The 16,962-nt window shown below is 46.5% G+C and overlaps 1 protein-coding gene across 1 annotated transcript in view; it reads right to left on the bottom strand.

The window, feature by feature from the left end:
- LOC119379462 (poly(U)-binding-splicing factor half pint) overlaps positions 1 to 16,962 on the bottom strand; it is a gene marked incomplete in the record, with an annotated part of 282,418 nt that overhangs the window by 234,655 nt on the left and 30,801 nt on the right.

The following is a 16,962-nucleotide window of genomic DNA, read 5'->3' as shown; positions in this document are numbered from 1 at the left end:
GCTATTCCATAAAATGTTTAGTTATTGTTTAGCATATGAATGCACTGTTCAGTTTGCACATGTCATTTCAACGCCATGAGATTTCACTGATTTGTGACGTCGAGCAACAAGCAGGTGATTTTATGGCACACCAAAAAATTTTTTGTAAATGCCGAAGAACTAATGGCCAACAATATGCGTATGGAAAATAGTTTACAGTGATGCTACCAAAGACTTCTGATTTGGAGCAATTTTTGGAGCAGCAAAATTTCCGTGTTCTCTGTTCTCAATACAACGCAGTGACCCATCTGATCCGGCGCACCAATACGGTAGCAGCCGTAGTAGCGGTCAGCGCACCTCGCTGAAGCCTGACGCGACTACAGCGCCTCTCGCCGCCTCCGCTTGTGGCGGAGCCGCGCAACAGAGCCGAGTTTTCAAAATGAAGTACTTCTAGAAACGTTGGTCTGGTCCGCGTTCCCGATTTGAGAGAGAATAAATTCTTGGTCCCGCCGCAGGCATATCACAAGCTTGTGAAAGTCCACTACCTTTTCTTCATAGCAATGAGGCAGTCGCTGACAAAGTGTTGTGCGCCTCCTCAAGCACGGTCCGTTGCGCCGCATGAAGCGTGTCGTCCACTCATTACTTGCTTTGAAAGCAGTGGTCGTGAGGCCATGCTTCCTGGCTGTGGCTCGCGCATGCGTCCTGATCATTTCATGCGAAACGACACCGCCTTAATTTTGCAGGTCCTGAACATATTCTAAAACCTCTTCTTCCACAGCAGGAATCTTTCCGGTCTTCGGTCCCCTAAGGGCACACCGCTCCCTATTCGTAGCGCACAGCTTGTCGTGCTGCTTCCGCCAGTAAAGCACATGGACTTGGTCAATTCCGAAATGCCTACCGGCAGCACGATTCCCGTGCTCAAAAGCATACTCCACAGCCTGTAGCTTGAAACCGGCCGTGTAGCTAACATTTCGGCCCATTGTCCACGGCAAAATGCAAAACAGACTAAAAGCGAACTCGCAGCGGAGTGGGAATGGCTGGTGGGAACAAAAAAAAAGTAGGGCTAGAATGGCTAGAACGCTAGAACATGCGTCACTGTCTAGCGTCATTTTGATTGGCTGTCCCACCCGGCCTCGGAAACTCCGCCGTTTCAGTGGTAGATGGCGCTATCTTCTGCAAGCTGTCTCAACACAATGGCTGTCTCCACGCGCTCCCGCCGCCAGTTGCCACCGGCTCCTTAAAGTTTCGTATTTGCAGAAAGCGACCGTTGGCTGGTGTGGGCAGTTTCATGACCTTCACTCGCTGTGTGCTTGTGAGCCACGATGCCTCTACATTCGCACCATTCGTGAATCCTGCTGTGGCACATGGATACTTCAAGAACAAGTACAAAAAGAGAGAAACGTGGCGCGCAAAGATAAAAATAAATACAATGAACGGTGCGAAGCAGCGGCCTGAGGGGAGGGGGGGGGGGAATCGGCACACTAAAACCGAGGGAGGTCGGCACAATAAAAAAGAAAATATCTACGGGCAAGGAGGCGCCACGCATCGGTTCGCGGGATTGCAGCAGATAAAAGTAGGGGGTGCGTTTATTATGCAAGTGCGTTCATTACACGAGTAAATACAGTAGTACATTCTTGAATCACCCCATTATGCCTGAGATCACATTTTCACCCGAAGGTATTGTCAAAATAACTGAATCACTGAAGATAACTTCATCTGCTGGACCTGATGGTATCAACTCTAAAGTGTTAAAAAATACCAAGTGCATAACCAGTGTTATCCTGTCTCATATTTTTCAACAGTCATTGTCATGCAGCACCCTGCCTCTTGAATGGAAGTTGGGTAAGATTGTTCCAGTCCCCAAGAAAGGCCCCTCGAGCTACCGCCCGATCTCTCTAACCAGTGTCTGCTCGAAAATCATGGAACATGTCATCTATACTCATACCGTCAATTTTCTCAATTCTGTGAACTTTTTTAATCCAAGTCAACATGTGTTTCAAAAACTTTTTTCCTGCGAAACCCAACTTGCACTATTTCTCCACGATATTCATGTTAGCCTCGATCAAAACATACCCGTAGACGCCCTTTTCATCGATTTCGAAAAAGCTTTCGACAAAGTACCACATAAACGCTTGCTGTTAAAACTTTCGCGACTTAACCTACATCCCCTTGTTTACGATTGGATTAAGGACTTCCTTACTAACCGAGAGCAATTTGTGCATGCAAATAATTCATCATCAACTTCATCTCCTGTCTTATCCGGAGTGCCACAAGGCACTGTATCGGGTCCACTCCTTTTCCTCATTTACATAAACGACCTGCCTAGTAATATTTCTTCAAAAATACGCCTGTTCGCCGACGACTGCGTCATTTATCACCCGATCATTAGCGTCACCGATAACCTAGCGCTCCAAAACGACTTACTAAAATTAGACAAATGGTGCAGTGATTGGTTACTGCTGGTGAATACTAACAAAACGTCCTTGGTCTCATTTAACAGACGGCACGACTACCCGGCGTTCAAATATTCCCTTAACGGCCGCCTCATCCCCTCAGAACCTAATGCTAAGTACCTAGGTATTACTCTCTGAGACGACCTCGCTTGGACCACTCATATAACCAATATTACTAATGCCGCTAACCGTGCTTTAGGCTACCTTAAGCGAAATCTAGCACATGCATCTCCTCTGGTGAAACTGCTAGCTTACAAAACACTAATCCGACCCAAATTAGAGTATGCTTGTTCCGTCTGGGATCCCCTAAACGCTTTCTAACCAATCTAATAGAATCAATACAAAACCGCGCAGTTAGATTTATTTATTCTGATTACTCTTACACTACTAGTGTAACTAACCTAAAGAAAAAAGCAGGCCTGCCTACTCTTCAGATGCACCGCAAAATTGCAAGGCTTTCACTCTATCATAAGTTTTTTCATGTTTTGCGTAACTGTTCTCCCATCAATCCAGCTCATCGCATCTCTCCATTTCAAGAATTCCGTTGAGTCACACTTTGTAAATATGAACTAACTTGTTTGTTTCTCCCACCCCTCATGTAAAACCTTGTGTACAGGGTCCTTGAGGTATTTTCAATAAATAAATAAATAAAACATGTGGAAAACGACAGCTCACAAAAAATACTTTCCACTCCTGTGACTTCAGGCAATGCTACATATGGAATTTCCTTTTTAATCAGTAAGGCAATGCCACCCGCCACTTGTTAGTCTATCTTTCCGAACGATTACATAATTTGGCGGTGTGATTTCACTGTCTCTGATATCGGCAGTTAGCCATGTATCTGCTGTTAAAGCAACAAAGCAACAATTTCCTGGACTACCCAAAAACAATGGATTTTTCTGCGGTCACGAAAGTGTTAACTGAGCCCGAATGATTGATGCCTACTTTTATGTACCTGTCAAATTGTCTGTTTACGCTAGGGAAGCCATGTCTTTGCGTAACAATAAGGCACGTACAGCAAACAAGCAAAGGCGACGCCGTCAAATAATTTCTAGCCACTATGCCACCGATGTAATCACAAAGTGGCTAGTAAGGCTCCCACCATGGCTTCCACCGAGAACGACAGAGGGTCTAGTTGGAGTCTAGTGCTGTGGTAAAAAGCCAGTGCACCGAACAGCCTCATAAGCATAAACGGTGGCGCTGCGGTCTTATAATGGCTTAGAGTGGCCAAACAAGCAACGCAGGAAGCATTTCCCTACTACTTTAACATCCTGCTATGCACAATGGGTCCCCAAAAAGCCTTGATCGGATTGGGTTGGATTTTTGTCACTGTGGCCAGATAACACACAGAAATTACGATTTCAGGGAGATTTTCCTGTCAATCGTAAACCATAAGAAATGGTCGAAATGTGGGAGACCTGGCAGGTATGCGCTCGGTGATGATCTCAGCAAAAAAACGTGGTCGGATAATAGTAATTTTTCTGCCACAAATAAGTTCATTTTTTGCTTTTTTTGTTCTTACTTTTCGATGATACGTATATGTCACGCAACCACATGAATTCATACCACTGCGATTTTCACTGTACACGGTGTTCTATTAACATAAATTTATAAACATTTATATACAGTCGAGCCCGACTACAGTGAACTCCCGTTAAGACGAACTCGGTTAAGACGAATTTTCGCTTATACCGAACAACACGGGACCATTTGTTTGGTTTCCCATAGACTTAAGAGGGGACGTGGGTCCTAAAAAAGTTTTCTTTATTTTTGAGTCAATATGAACCAAACTTCACTGTCTTGACCAGTTTTTTACGCTGATTTCAAATCTGTAATTAGTTTTTTAATAGCTGCACTAGTTCAAAAGATCTTGAGGTTTGAAAAAATAATTAGTGCCTGCTTCTTACGGGGCTTTTAGGCAATTTCGACCTACTAAAACCAATATGTAAGTGCATGGGCCCAATGCCCAGATCATGCTGTAGGGGGTGATGCTATTTTTATTCACCTGGGAGCACTGCGAAGGTCAGAAAACAGATGAACACTCACTGGTGGTTATTTTTTCTGATTCACTCTCATTAGTATCTTTAATTAAAATTTGTAAAATGGTGCTAGAGTAATGCAAGTAGCATCACCCCCCAGATCGTTTCAATACGAGTAAAATGATACCAAATTTGTGATTTTCACTCAGCAACAACATGGAAAAAAACCCCGTAAGGCTGAGTGCGTTGAGCAAAAATATCAAACTGAGAAAAACGCATTTAAAGTTTCAGACAACTGTAACTTTTGTGGAAGTGCAGCCACAGCACTAGTGGTTATATCATTTGATGGGTTTCTTCTTCACGAGGACAGCCATACCAAATTTGTGACCATGACCTGCCAATGTACTGGCAAAATCTTCTTGTAAAGCCACATAGTGCACCCAGTACCAGAGTGATAAACTCCACCTTTAGCAATTCATAGGCCTGTACCAATTCCTTGCAAGCTATAGAAATACAAAATTTGTCCATGAATGTGGCTTTGCAACAGGCAAATAAAATAGACAGAGAGATTAAGTCTAAAAAGCACGTGGGTTATTTATTAAACCAAAAATCAGTTATTATTGTCCAGCAATAGCACTTGGCTCAACAGCAGGCAAGGGCTGTAATCAGGGTCCACTGCTGGTTTGTGTCATTTTGAAAGTCTGTGCTTGGTGTCACTACTGTATAAGTGCTCCTTTTGCAACTTCCAATGTCAGTTTTTAATTTTCTCAAGGCTGTGGAGCACAAACCAATTTCCCGAAAGTGTAACACGGCGTCTCTGCAATTCCGGTGTTGCTCTGTCAGGTCGTCGTTGAAGCGACTACCGTTGCACGCTTGTCGACAGTATTGGTGGCCCTAATTTAATGCATTTCACTTCAAATGACATTAATTATCTTAGCACCACTATCACCAGCTACCTTCTACGAGAAACGCTTCTCGCACGAGTCGCACCTATGATAATGAAGCACAGGCTTTGAAAGCAGCCTATACCCTCTGCCTTGAAAAAGGTCACTACTTGAGCCGAACTCGGAACGAAGCACAAGCCCAAAGAACGTTTTTATTACGGATAAGTCCACACGGATAAATTCTCTGCCATTTTCCTTGCCGCCGTTCACCAACAACCAACGGCTTGAACTTCCGCTGCTTCGTTGCGCGCTGCGATGCCAAGCACTCCTCCTGTCGCCGTATTTCCCGCGCACTTGGCAGTCCCGCATAGTATGCCATACGAATGCGGTTTCCAATGCCACTGAAGCGTTGCCTAATGATCCGATGGCTGCAGCTTGACCAAGGGGAACCGGGCGGTTCTCGTAGACTCGACGCTCCAATAGCGACAAGTAGTTTCGGCATCGCGCCCTCGTACGCTTGGCGCGTCGTCTTTACACGAGAATCTCCGGTTGTGCCAGCACAAAATAAGGTAACTGTGTGTCGGCGGGCCGCACGAACGCGAGCGTAAGCAGAGGAAGATGACACTTGTAACAACACACGAGCACACGACACCGGCAGCACGGCAGCCGTGAGCGCAGAACAAAAATACAAAAACAAAATGGCCACCTCGGGTTGCGCCAGCCAATGGGAGGCGCAAGAGAAGGGGCTCGCCTCGCGCGCACGCGCTCTGGCCAATGAGCGTTCTACAACCACCCTTCGGAAAAGCGCCGATAGCGGCCGCTCTGTTGCAGCAACGCCATTTTGAAACGCCGCAAAATGTACACAAAGAAAACAGCTTCAAAACAAGCCAAAGATGGCGGCGATCAGCCAGCTGCCGCGCCCGCGGCGCGCGCGGGAAGTTTGAACAAATTTTGCCTGTTGAGATGCATTTTGCGGCTCCCGTGGCGTCATAAAAATAAGTTTTAACCCATTTCCCGGGCGAAATCGGCGATAATATTTTGAGGGCAGCTGCTTAGGGGTGCAAACATGCCTAAAATGCGTTTTTCTCAAAACTGATTTTCTGCCCATTTTTTACTATTCTAAGACCCGCGTCCCCCCTTAATGCAAAAAAAAAAATCGCTTAAGACGAACCGCCCAGCTGTACTTTTCTGTTAAGACGAACTTTCGCGGTGATCGACAACGCTAGCGATTCTGCGAAACGAACACTGCAGTCTTGGTGGAGCATTCAGGCGACCGAGAAAAGGCAAAAAAGATTTAAAAAAAGCGCTTCCTGGAGCAAAGATTGCGACGATGCGACGTGGAGGGCACGAGATAAACGAAGAAGACCGGTCAGCGGATAAGCCGGTATCCCCTCTCACCCCCAGCCTGTGGGTGGGGGAGGTGTGGGCTTTATCAGCAAAGAATGCAACAAAAAGAGTAGGGGATTTACAACTTGGACCCCCAAGCCCTTTTGTATTCCCCTCCTGTTTCCCAGCTGGAGTACAAAGGAGAACAGAAGCACACAAGAGTGGGGGACAAAAAAAGAAAGCGACAACAAGAACAAAAATGGTCTGTGCATTACAATCGAGCACGAAACCGAAACCACGACTGTGGCGCACTCCTGTCAGAGGGGTCAGTTGCATTGTCATCACCATCACACAATGGCGGCCGAGTATGTGTATTTTGTGGTCACTTCGCGTAGGACCTGTGCGCGTTGTATCTGTTCCCAGTGAAGTGCAAATTGTGATGAGCCAATTTGATTATGGAAGCGCACGACAAAGGAAGGCTATTTTGCACAGTGAATATACACTCAAACCTCATTATAACAAAGTCGCATCTGCCACGAAAATAACTTCGTTATATCCGAAAATTCGTTATAAACATTTATTTGTAACACTGTAGCTATGACAAGACTATTCTTCATTTACTTCGTTATAACCGATAATTCGTTATATCCGTATTCGTTATAACGAGGTTTGAGTGTAGTTACGTCGTATCTTTTTCGTGTGCGCGAGGCTTGTGACCGTGAGTAGCGCGATGGGATATCTTCAGCTCCACGTCTATCACGAAAAGTTACTACGGGCTGAAAACGGGAAAATATCCGGACCTCGAAGAAAACCTTGCAGACTTTCTTAAGCAACTTGGCATATAATGACTCTGTCAACACCAACGTTTATAGAACCAGGTCAGTTGCAAAACTAAGCGATGTTGCGCGGCGCCGCCGCCATCAGCGACAGATGTGGCGCTGCTGTCGCATCAGGATTCACTCGCTCCACTCTCTTCAGCCGGCGTTGCGGCGCGTCAGTATCCGTGGAGGCTGCTTAATTCTGCGTGAGCAGTTTTGCGCTTTCTATTGTGCTTCGGATGTGCTGCGTGTCTTCACCATGCCGACATGTGTTCCCGGCTGTACGAACGGTTACAGGAATACTGTGGGAAAATTGTAGCGCAAAACAACACAAGGACCGACAAAAACGGGACGTATTCTTTGTCGGTCCTTGTGTTGTACTGCGCTACAATTTTCCCACAGAAGTCATGAACCAACTAGCCCAAGAAAACGTTTTGCTAGGGTTACAGGAAATCCGAGACACCACGACATTCGTTTTGGGCGTAGGGTTCTTCAATGAAGGGAGTCGGGAAGGGAGTTGGGGGAGGGGGATTGTTTCTTCATTGTTTCGGCCTCTTCAGCTGGCTACGTGCTGCTCGCAACACTTCGTCCTGCTGGAAAATGTACCCGTAAAAGTTGTCGCGCTGCGCACAGAAGTATAGTCAAAGTAACCAAAGCCCTTCGCAGCCACCGCTGTACCACCGCAACATATACTTCGTGCGTGGTATTCGTGAGATCTTCGTGTTCTGGAGCGTGACGCGCGGTGTCGGGTGTACGTTGGATCACAAAAATCCCTAACTGGACGGTCCGGAATAAATCCTGGACATATAGCTGTCCCGACAGGGATGGCTCGGGACGCTGTATGAAAAGTCGCAACAGTCCCACGCAGAAGAAGAAGAAGAAGAAGGAGGAGAAGAAGAACAAAACTTTATTTGCGAAGACTTCGTTGCCTCGAAAACAAGGCAACGCTGTGTGGTCGGGCCCCTATTACAAGGCACCGCTGGCCCTCGCCATCCTTTCGGCCCTCCGGACCAGCCTGAGCTGGTCCGCGAGGGCAGGGCTGGACAGCAATGCCTCCCACCTCAATCTGGTGTTATCCACCTCTTGCTCTTCGGTATGAGCCGTGCACTCCCATGTGATGTGGTAGAGCGTCGGTGTGCTCCCACACCATGGGCATATGTCTTTGTATGCTGTGGGATAGTACACATGTAATCTATGAATGTTTGTGTATGTGTCCGTTTGGAGCCTACGTAACGCCGCAGAATCCATGGCTGAAAGGTTCTTGTGCGGTGCTGGGTAGAGCCTCCTCAAATCCCTGTAATATTACAGTCCCACGAAATTCGAGAAAGTTCGTAACCTGTTTGTGCCCCGCGTGACCCTGACCAGCGAGCGGTGTGGAATCGCGCCATTTCTCGATCGTGAGGACAAGAAAGTCTCCGACATATCACGTGTATGTGATATGCACTTTCATGAGGAAGATATCCTGAAGACTTTCGCTCACATAGTCAATGGTAAGAATTAAGGCTGCAATCGCCAGCGGAAAAGAGCCTCGTCGAAGGATGCGCCCCCAAAGATATTCTCGAAATTGCCTTGATTTGAGTGATCCTAAAAATTGTGCGGTAAATAATTTTTTACAATTAATTAGAGCTGTTTTGATAAGGTTTAATGCCTGATACTGTAAATAAGTTGTGCCGTTTGTGTGCATCACACCATACATGCAATATCTGAAAAATTGTTTCTCTGCATTGCGTGCGTAAAATAAATACAATTTTTCTTTATGTAGAAGGACTGAAATTGTGGCGTGCAGTACACACACGGCGATTTTACCACTCAATAACTGCAAGTAACGACAGCCGCGATACACAGTGAAAACTCCTCACTTCAAAAAAGTTAGAGTGAAGAATTATCGGAAAGAAAACAGCGCAAAAAAAAAAAAGACGGAGCACCAGAAAAATGGGTTACACAAACAACCGCGCTGACTTGCAACAAAGATTTATTCTTCAACACCGCGCAATACTTGCACAGTCCAAAACGAAAAGACAGAAGTACCAACACGCCGAAGCATCCACTATAGCTAAATAATTCACGCTACGGGAATGCGGCATATAGTTAATTCCTTATAGGGTAATAGACCGATTCATATGTTACGCTATCAAGCATCAGTTATCGTGGGCAGTCTAGAAAGCCATAGCTTAACTGACTTTACCTTTCCGCTGCTAAATATTACTCAGTTTTACGTTGCAGCGGCAGCGCAACGGAAAATCTCGATAATTACAGTCGGTGAGTAAACAACGGAGCCCTTTCTGAACGGCTCCCGCGGCGTCTTGCCACGCAGACTACGTGTTTTCGTCTGCTAGCGGAAGCTTGTTGCGCCGCCAGCGCCACCAAACCGGAAGCTGCCTCGGCGTCGCGCGACGGGTTGGCTGACGCGGGGAGTTTTGCAACTTACCTGGTTCTATAAACGTTGGTCAACACAACAGCACGCGACCAAGGCGTATCCAGAAGTGATCTTAGAGCCAGCAAAACAGGCTCACAGAACAAAAGAAACTGCCAGGACAATAAATTTTACATTCTTTGAAGGAAAATTGTGCTTGTCTCTTAATTTTTTTTTCCAATTGTCAACATAGGAGGTTGTTACAGTTTTATCATTAAAATGTGGTAGCAAATATCTTCATGAGATTTTATTCATTTTTATTTTTGAACACGCGAAATCAAGTGCTCGTAAGATTCGTGTAAATACTCTGCTTGAAGGCATAGATTTTATTTAGATGAGCCAAATAAATGTTTTTTCTTGTCTTTTTACCCCTATTGTAAGTCTACTCCATTCAGTGTTTTCAAGTAACATATTTGGATGCACTTGGCATGTTAGCATGTCTCTTTTTGAGGGCACTTTTGATAAGCCGAACTTCTGATAAGACGAACAGACGACCGCGGTCCCTTCGAGTTCGTCTTAACGGGAGTCTACTGTATATCGAACCCGTTTATATCAAATTATCCCGTATATCGAACAATTTCTAAACACGGTAAATTTACATTGAGAATGTAGCAAAAGTTACTGTTACATCGAACGAAAATAGCAACGACAACCGATATATCAAACTACATGTGCCTCAAAAGTGCCCCAGCAAGTTGGCTTTCCCTCGCGGTGGCGGGGAAAACTGCCGGCCCCACCCTAGAAAAAGTGGTTTAGACCCGGTTGTGCACGGGCGAACACCCCCCTGCAAAAAATGATCCTGGCTCGCTCGCAGCGCTTACAGCCAATCAGAGGCCGTCGTGCTTTCTCCGAGGCGCGGAGGCCGTAGAAGTGAGCGCCATTTTTTCTTTCTTTATGCTTGTGTGCCTGCTGCTGCCTGTTTTCCTCGAGTCCTCATTCAGCGTGGTCCGTGCTGGTGGTGTTGCCTGTTGGTGCTCTGTGAACTTTATTGGCGCGCTGTCGTCATGGCTTGTGCAAAGAGGCAGAATTTGCCGTTCGCCGCGAAACTCGAAATCATAAATCTGGTCGAGCGCGGTGAAAAGAAGTCCGACGTCGCCGCCGCGTACAAAATTCCAAGGAGCACCTTGCGTACTATCCTGAAGAACAAGGCAGACATCAGGGCCAAGTCGGACAAAAGGCCAGGTGCCCATGGCGCCCGACGTGTGCGCACTGCTGTGTACGAAGGTGTTGAAGCGGCCGTTTACAAATGGTTTGTGGACGTTCGGTCGCAAAACATCCCGGTGTCCGGCCCTATGATAGAGCAGAAAGCCAAGGACCTTGCTTTCCTGCTTGGCAGGAACGATTTCCAAGGCGGTTCAGGCTGGCTCCAACGGTTCAAAGAACGGCACGACATTGTTGGCAAAGCTGTTACAAGTGAAAGCAGAGCGGCGGACCTGGACAGCGTAGACAAATGGCTCGAGGAAAACTGGCGAGATATCGCAGCAAGATATCAAGCCCAAGATATCTTCAATGCGGATGAAACCGCTCTATTTTGGCAAATGTTGCCAAACAAGACACTTGCATGTCGTGGCGACAAGACTTGCGGCGGCAAGGCAAACAAAGCTCGTGTGTCCGTGCTGTTGGCAGCTAATTTAGACGGATCGAAAAAGCTTCGACCTCTGGTTATCGGGAAAAGCACGGCACCGCAGTGTTTTCGAAATGCACTGTCGCTTCCAATTACCTACCGAGCAAACTCAAAAGCGTGGATGACTGGGGAGCTTTTCGGCAGGTGGCTATCGTCGTGGAATGATCATTTGGTAGGCGAAAATCGCAAGGTGTGCCTGCTCGTGGACAACTGTTCATCGCACCACTGCAGTACGACCTTCAGCAACATCGAGCTGCGTTTTTTGCCCCCAAACACTACGTCTGTACTGCAACCACAGGATCAAGGCGTTATACGCGCACTGAAAGCCGGCTATCGGAAGCGCCTGGTGGAGAGGCTGCTGCAGAACCTTCGTGTCGGCAGGGAGCTTAAGATCGACTTGCTCGGAGCTCTTTCTATGTTGAGTAGATCGTGGGCAGATGTCACGAAGGAGACGATCCAGAACTGCTTTAGGCATGCCGGCTTCCGCATGCCTGGTGATGACACCCCAAATTCCGATGACAACACTGAAGACACCGCAGGTGTTTCCGCCAAAATTTGGAGCGAGCTGGCAGAGTTCCCGGGAGCTATCGACGGATCGACATTCGACGAGTTCGTCAGTGCGAACGATGATGTCGCCATCATGAGTGAGCTACAAGATGAGGACTACGTTGCAGATGTCGTGCCGACCACGAGCCAAAGCGACAGCAATAAGGAAATTGACGATGGCCCATTGCCTACATCCTCCGAAGTTATTAGTGCACTTGCGCTGGTCCGGCGCTATTGCGTGAATGTGGAAGGTTGCGGCCTCAGCTGCTCCAACTCGTTGGACAACGTGGAGGCGTGCGTGCTGTCGCAGGCAGCGAAGTCGTTGACACAGAAGAAAATCCAGGACTATTTTTTTCCAAAGTAGGGCACGCAAGTAAGCCACCATATTAATAAAGTACTTTTCTCATTGTTATGTGCCTTTGTGTCAAAATCCTATAGCGGGCCTATATCGAATTATGCCATATATCGAACTAATAAACGTTTTTTGGCGAGTTCGATATACCCGGGTTCAACTGTACCCGGGTTCGACTGTACTTGGTTATGTTGACAATTCTGTTGTACTGAATGCCCTTTATATTCGTTATAGTGAGGTTTAACTGTACCTTCAGTTTGCAAGGTGTTTGCTCATCTATGGGCCAGGTTTGTATGGTGCTGTGCCAACCGTGTCAAGACAATGGGCCAACAATGTTATTGCCCAGAGGCACTGACACATCCGGCGATTTAACGAAAGTGAAAGTACAGTAGAACCCCGCTGTTACGTTACTCACTGCTGCGTTTTTCCGGCTGTTACGTCGTTTTCTGCGGGTCCCGGCATAGCTCCCACCGAGCCCAATGTATTAGGAACCCTGCTGTTACCGTATTTATTCGAATCTAGGCCGATAGTTTTTTCAGAATTTCTTTGTATCAAACTCCAGGGTCGGCTTAGATTCGAGGATTTTGAAAAACACACCATTTTTCACCGAGAAAAGTGTTGCAAAACTAGCACCACCTAGACAGTATTGTAGCCGTTAGTAGCCGAGCCAACACCTGGCTTAAGTACGCACACGAGGCCGCCATTTTTATCTTTGTGGCGAGTGTTGAGGCGAGCCATTCGTCAGTTCGAGTCTCGCTTCGAGTGGGCTGTGTGGCGTAGCCCAATGGCGCCAAACGAGCGTAGTCGTTATAGTGCGGCGTATAAAAGGAAAGTTGTGCTAGCCATGGAGTCGTCCTCCAACGTTCAAGCCACTTTGGAGTGGACGAAAAGAATGTTCATCGCTGGAGGGGCCAACGGGAGAAGCTCTTCGCGTGCGCCGCAACAAGGATGGCTTTTACCGGTCCGCGGGCCCTTGACCGACAGCGTCAAGGCTGCGCTGGCTGAAATGGACACCGACCTCAGCGTGATACCGGGTGGTATGACGGGCCAATTGCAGCCACTTGATGTCTGCATCAACAAGCCATTCAAGGATCGCCTGCGGGGATTATACACGGACTGGTTAAGCACCGAGGACCACCAGCTGACGCCGACGGGCCGCATCAAGCGGGCATCACTGTCTCAGTTGGCAGGCTGGGTGGCTGCAGCGTGGGATGACATCCCAGGAACTTTGATCGTGCGCTCTTTCAAGAAGTGCGGCGTATCAAATGCGCTTGATGGCACCGAGGATTGCGCACTGTTTGAGGACAGTGACAAAGAGATCAGCGACTACGACTCGGAATGAGCGCGGCATCTTGATGATGAACCAACTGCTCCGTTTCATCTTCATATTTTCAATAAATGTTTTCTCTTTGTGAATTTTACCCGGCCTACATTCGAGGTAAGTTTTTTTTTTTTTTTTTTTTTCGGGCTTCGGACTTTAGGGGGTCGGCTTAGAATCGGGGTCGGCCTAGATTGGAGTACACTCTAAGAAAAGATAGAGTAAAAAGGGCGTCTTTTTGTCCCACAACAATAATCGTCATTTATTTTGCCTTCCTTTCCTTGCACTATCGCCGCGCGCCCGGCACTTTCTGGTCACGAACGACATGCGCGCTATCAGCGTGACATAGAATTCTTGGTAGGAAAGTGGCCAGCGCCGAGTTTTCAAGAAAGGAAACGCAAGCAAGCCAGATAACGATTATTGTTGTGGGACAAAAAGACGCCCTTTTTACTCGATTTTTTCTTAGAGTGTAATTACGGTACGTCGCCACCGCGGGACCATTCCTGTATGATACGTCATGAAGTGCGCTCCTAGCCGGCCAAGCAACCACGAAAGAGAGTGACCATGACTCTTCACGCAGCTTGGTCTGGCTTGAGATTAGCCGCATGAGTGGTGCAAGCAACATGCATAACATACTTTCAGTTGCCGCGAAGAAAAGCACAGCCTTTGAGATTGATTTAGACTTGTTTTTAATAGGGGTGTGCGAATATTCGAAATTTCGAATATTTTTCGAATAGTGTTTGCTATTTGATTCGATTCGCACTGGAATTTTACTATCAAAACAATTCGAACTTCCAAAAGACAAATACGGTCAACGTCCAATTGAAAGTGACCCCTTCAGATTTTCAATATGCTTCACCTCATTACACTCTCGTATTGCGGCAAAGCTGCCTTTCAAGCTCCATTACGGTCGAACTTAGTCAAGACACAGTCAACGTCTGATCGGAAGTGCTCCCTAGATTTTCAATATGCTTCACCTCATCACACCCCCGTATTGTGACAAAGCTGCCTTTCAAGCTGCGCTACAGTCTCAAATGTATTCAACTAGGGGTGTGCGAATATTTGAGTTTCGAATTCGAATCGAATAATACCTAACCGAATAATTCAATTCGACTTTCGAATAGCTAGTATTCGAAGTTTCGAATTATTCGACAGGACGAATATCTAAAACTAAAACACAACAAAGGCCAATGGTGCAACTTGGTTAGGGTGGGGTGGCTAAAACTAACGCTAACGTCGTTGCAGCCGGGCCTTTCGTTAAAGCTTTCAGCGATATCCTGGTACAAAAGCGAGCGCATGTTTATTTTAAAGGCGATTACGTAATTTCCATAAGAACATGAGAAAAATGTCAAGCTCTTCACAACTTCGCCTCTGAAACGAAGGCACGGACTTTTCTTGCCTAGTTTGGTCGCTTATGCTGCAGGTGCCGTAATACATTCTTACATCGGCCCGCGAAACCCTCGGTGATTGGAGTCACATATGAAAATTTGTTCCCGCTGTGCAGTCGTCAGTGCCGCACCGCACCACTCTTTCAAACACTCCCATCGTTCCGGCGCGTAGTTAAAACACTGCTGTTAACGGGCGCCCGAAGATTGTTGGGCCCCGAGCACCCATTGAGATAAAGTACTATAGCACGAAGCACAATTGAAGCTGTATTCCACGACCATAAGGGAAAAAAACTAGCTACCTTACCCCTTTATTTTTGCCGTTAGGAGTGCTCCTGCTAACTGGAGTGACGGCTATTCTATCAACATGCCTGCGCGCCCATAAAAGCAGAAAAAAATATGCTCTTCCGAACAAGCTCATAATAAAGCTGCCATCAAGCCGTAGCGTTCCTGATTTTTCCTTTGTCTTGCTGTAACTGGTGGTACACGTTTCGTGTAAATATACATACTATTCGATATTCGATTCGATAATCGATATTTTTGGCCACTATTCGGCACTATTCGATTCGAATTCGATTAGAGATTAAATTTCGCTATTCGCACCCCTAGTATTAACTCAAGAAAACGCTGGTTCCAACATGGAGATGAAAGATGTGGCAGAGGTGCGGGCTCAATTAATGCTGTTTTGTACCTGAAATTTGGGCAGGAAGTCAGAAAATCGAATGCCGAAGCTTTTTAGCATCAAAAATTTCAGACGTTTTTATATATCGGTTTCTATGAAGCAGATTTGGAACTTCGGACTTGAATGGAGCACACCCTTGTCTGCCACATCAGTTGGGCTTCCACAGAATTTGAAAGAGGAGGAGAGGCTGAGGAAATGGCATCTTTACATCACGTGTCAAGTGTTGTCGGCAACACTTTGGTTGCACCAAATCATGTACATAAATACAATTCGGCCTCTGGATTGCCTCATTCTTGATAAGAACGACAACTATGAAACCCCACCCCTCTAGCATTTCATCAGCCTAGCGAAAAGAAACACTTTCACGTTGCTATCTCATAAGAATATGCTTAGGAATCCTCGCCAACTTTTTTTCTGCAATTTCGCTTCGAAGTATTAGAAAAATATTAGAGAAATATTCTAGAAATATTCTAAAAATATACGATTCGCACTCACGCTTCAATATTCGAATTCGCTTCGCACCCAAAATTTTGCTATTCGCACAGCTCTAGTTTTTAGCGCTCGCAGAAGTAAGGCCTTCGTGATTGACGTTTGTTTCCGCTGTCACATTGGCATTGACTCCTCATCATTGTTATTTGATGGGGGAGTTTGTGCAGTTTATGGTCAGACTTGTCACGCTGGTCGTGTTCCATGTGCTTAGTTCTTTCATGCCTAAAACTGTTGATGCCGAAAGAATCGCATACGTTGATTACATTTCTGTGAATGACACCGTTCAAAGCTCCACGGTTCTATCCATCGATTAGATCGTGGCTGAGTGCGCCAATGCATGCACCAAATGACAAAGTTAGGAGCTGGTGGAGCAGGGGTCATTTTCTTCGTCGACTGTTTTCAGGAGTACTTTCACTTTCGCAAAGTGTTTGACCGTCTACTAGAAGCCACGGTGGTCTGACACTATGCCACAGTGTTACATTATTGCTCAGAGAAGCTGATGCATTTAGTGACAATCTTGCGAAGGTATCACCAAAAGTGACCACTTGCCAGGTCTCGGCCGTAGTGGCACTAGATTTATTAAAAGGACATGACATTGCAAGTGCTAGAAAAACGTTTCGTGCTGATCGGGCATGCGTAAGTGCACCAGGCAACGCTGCACGGTGTTTTCAAGCGTAAAAGCATTGAAATAAAATTATGTACCACTAAAGATTT

This window comes from Rhipicephalus sanguineus, chromosome 1 (assembly GCF_013339695.2).
Source record: "Rhipicephalus sanguineus isolate Rsan-2018 chromosome 1, BIME_Rsan_1.4, whole genome shotgun sequence".
Lineage (NCBI taxonomy): Eukaryota > Metazoa > Arthropoda > Arachnida > Ixodida > Ixodidae > Rhipicephalus > Rhipicephalus sanguineus.
The sequence above is the reverse complement of the archived record's forward strand: the minus strand, read 5'-3'. Positions and strand labels throughout refer to the sequence as shown.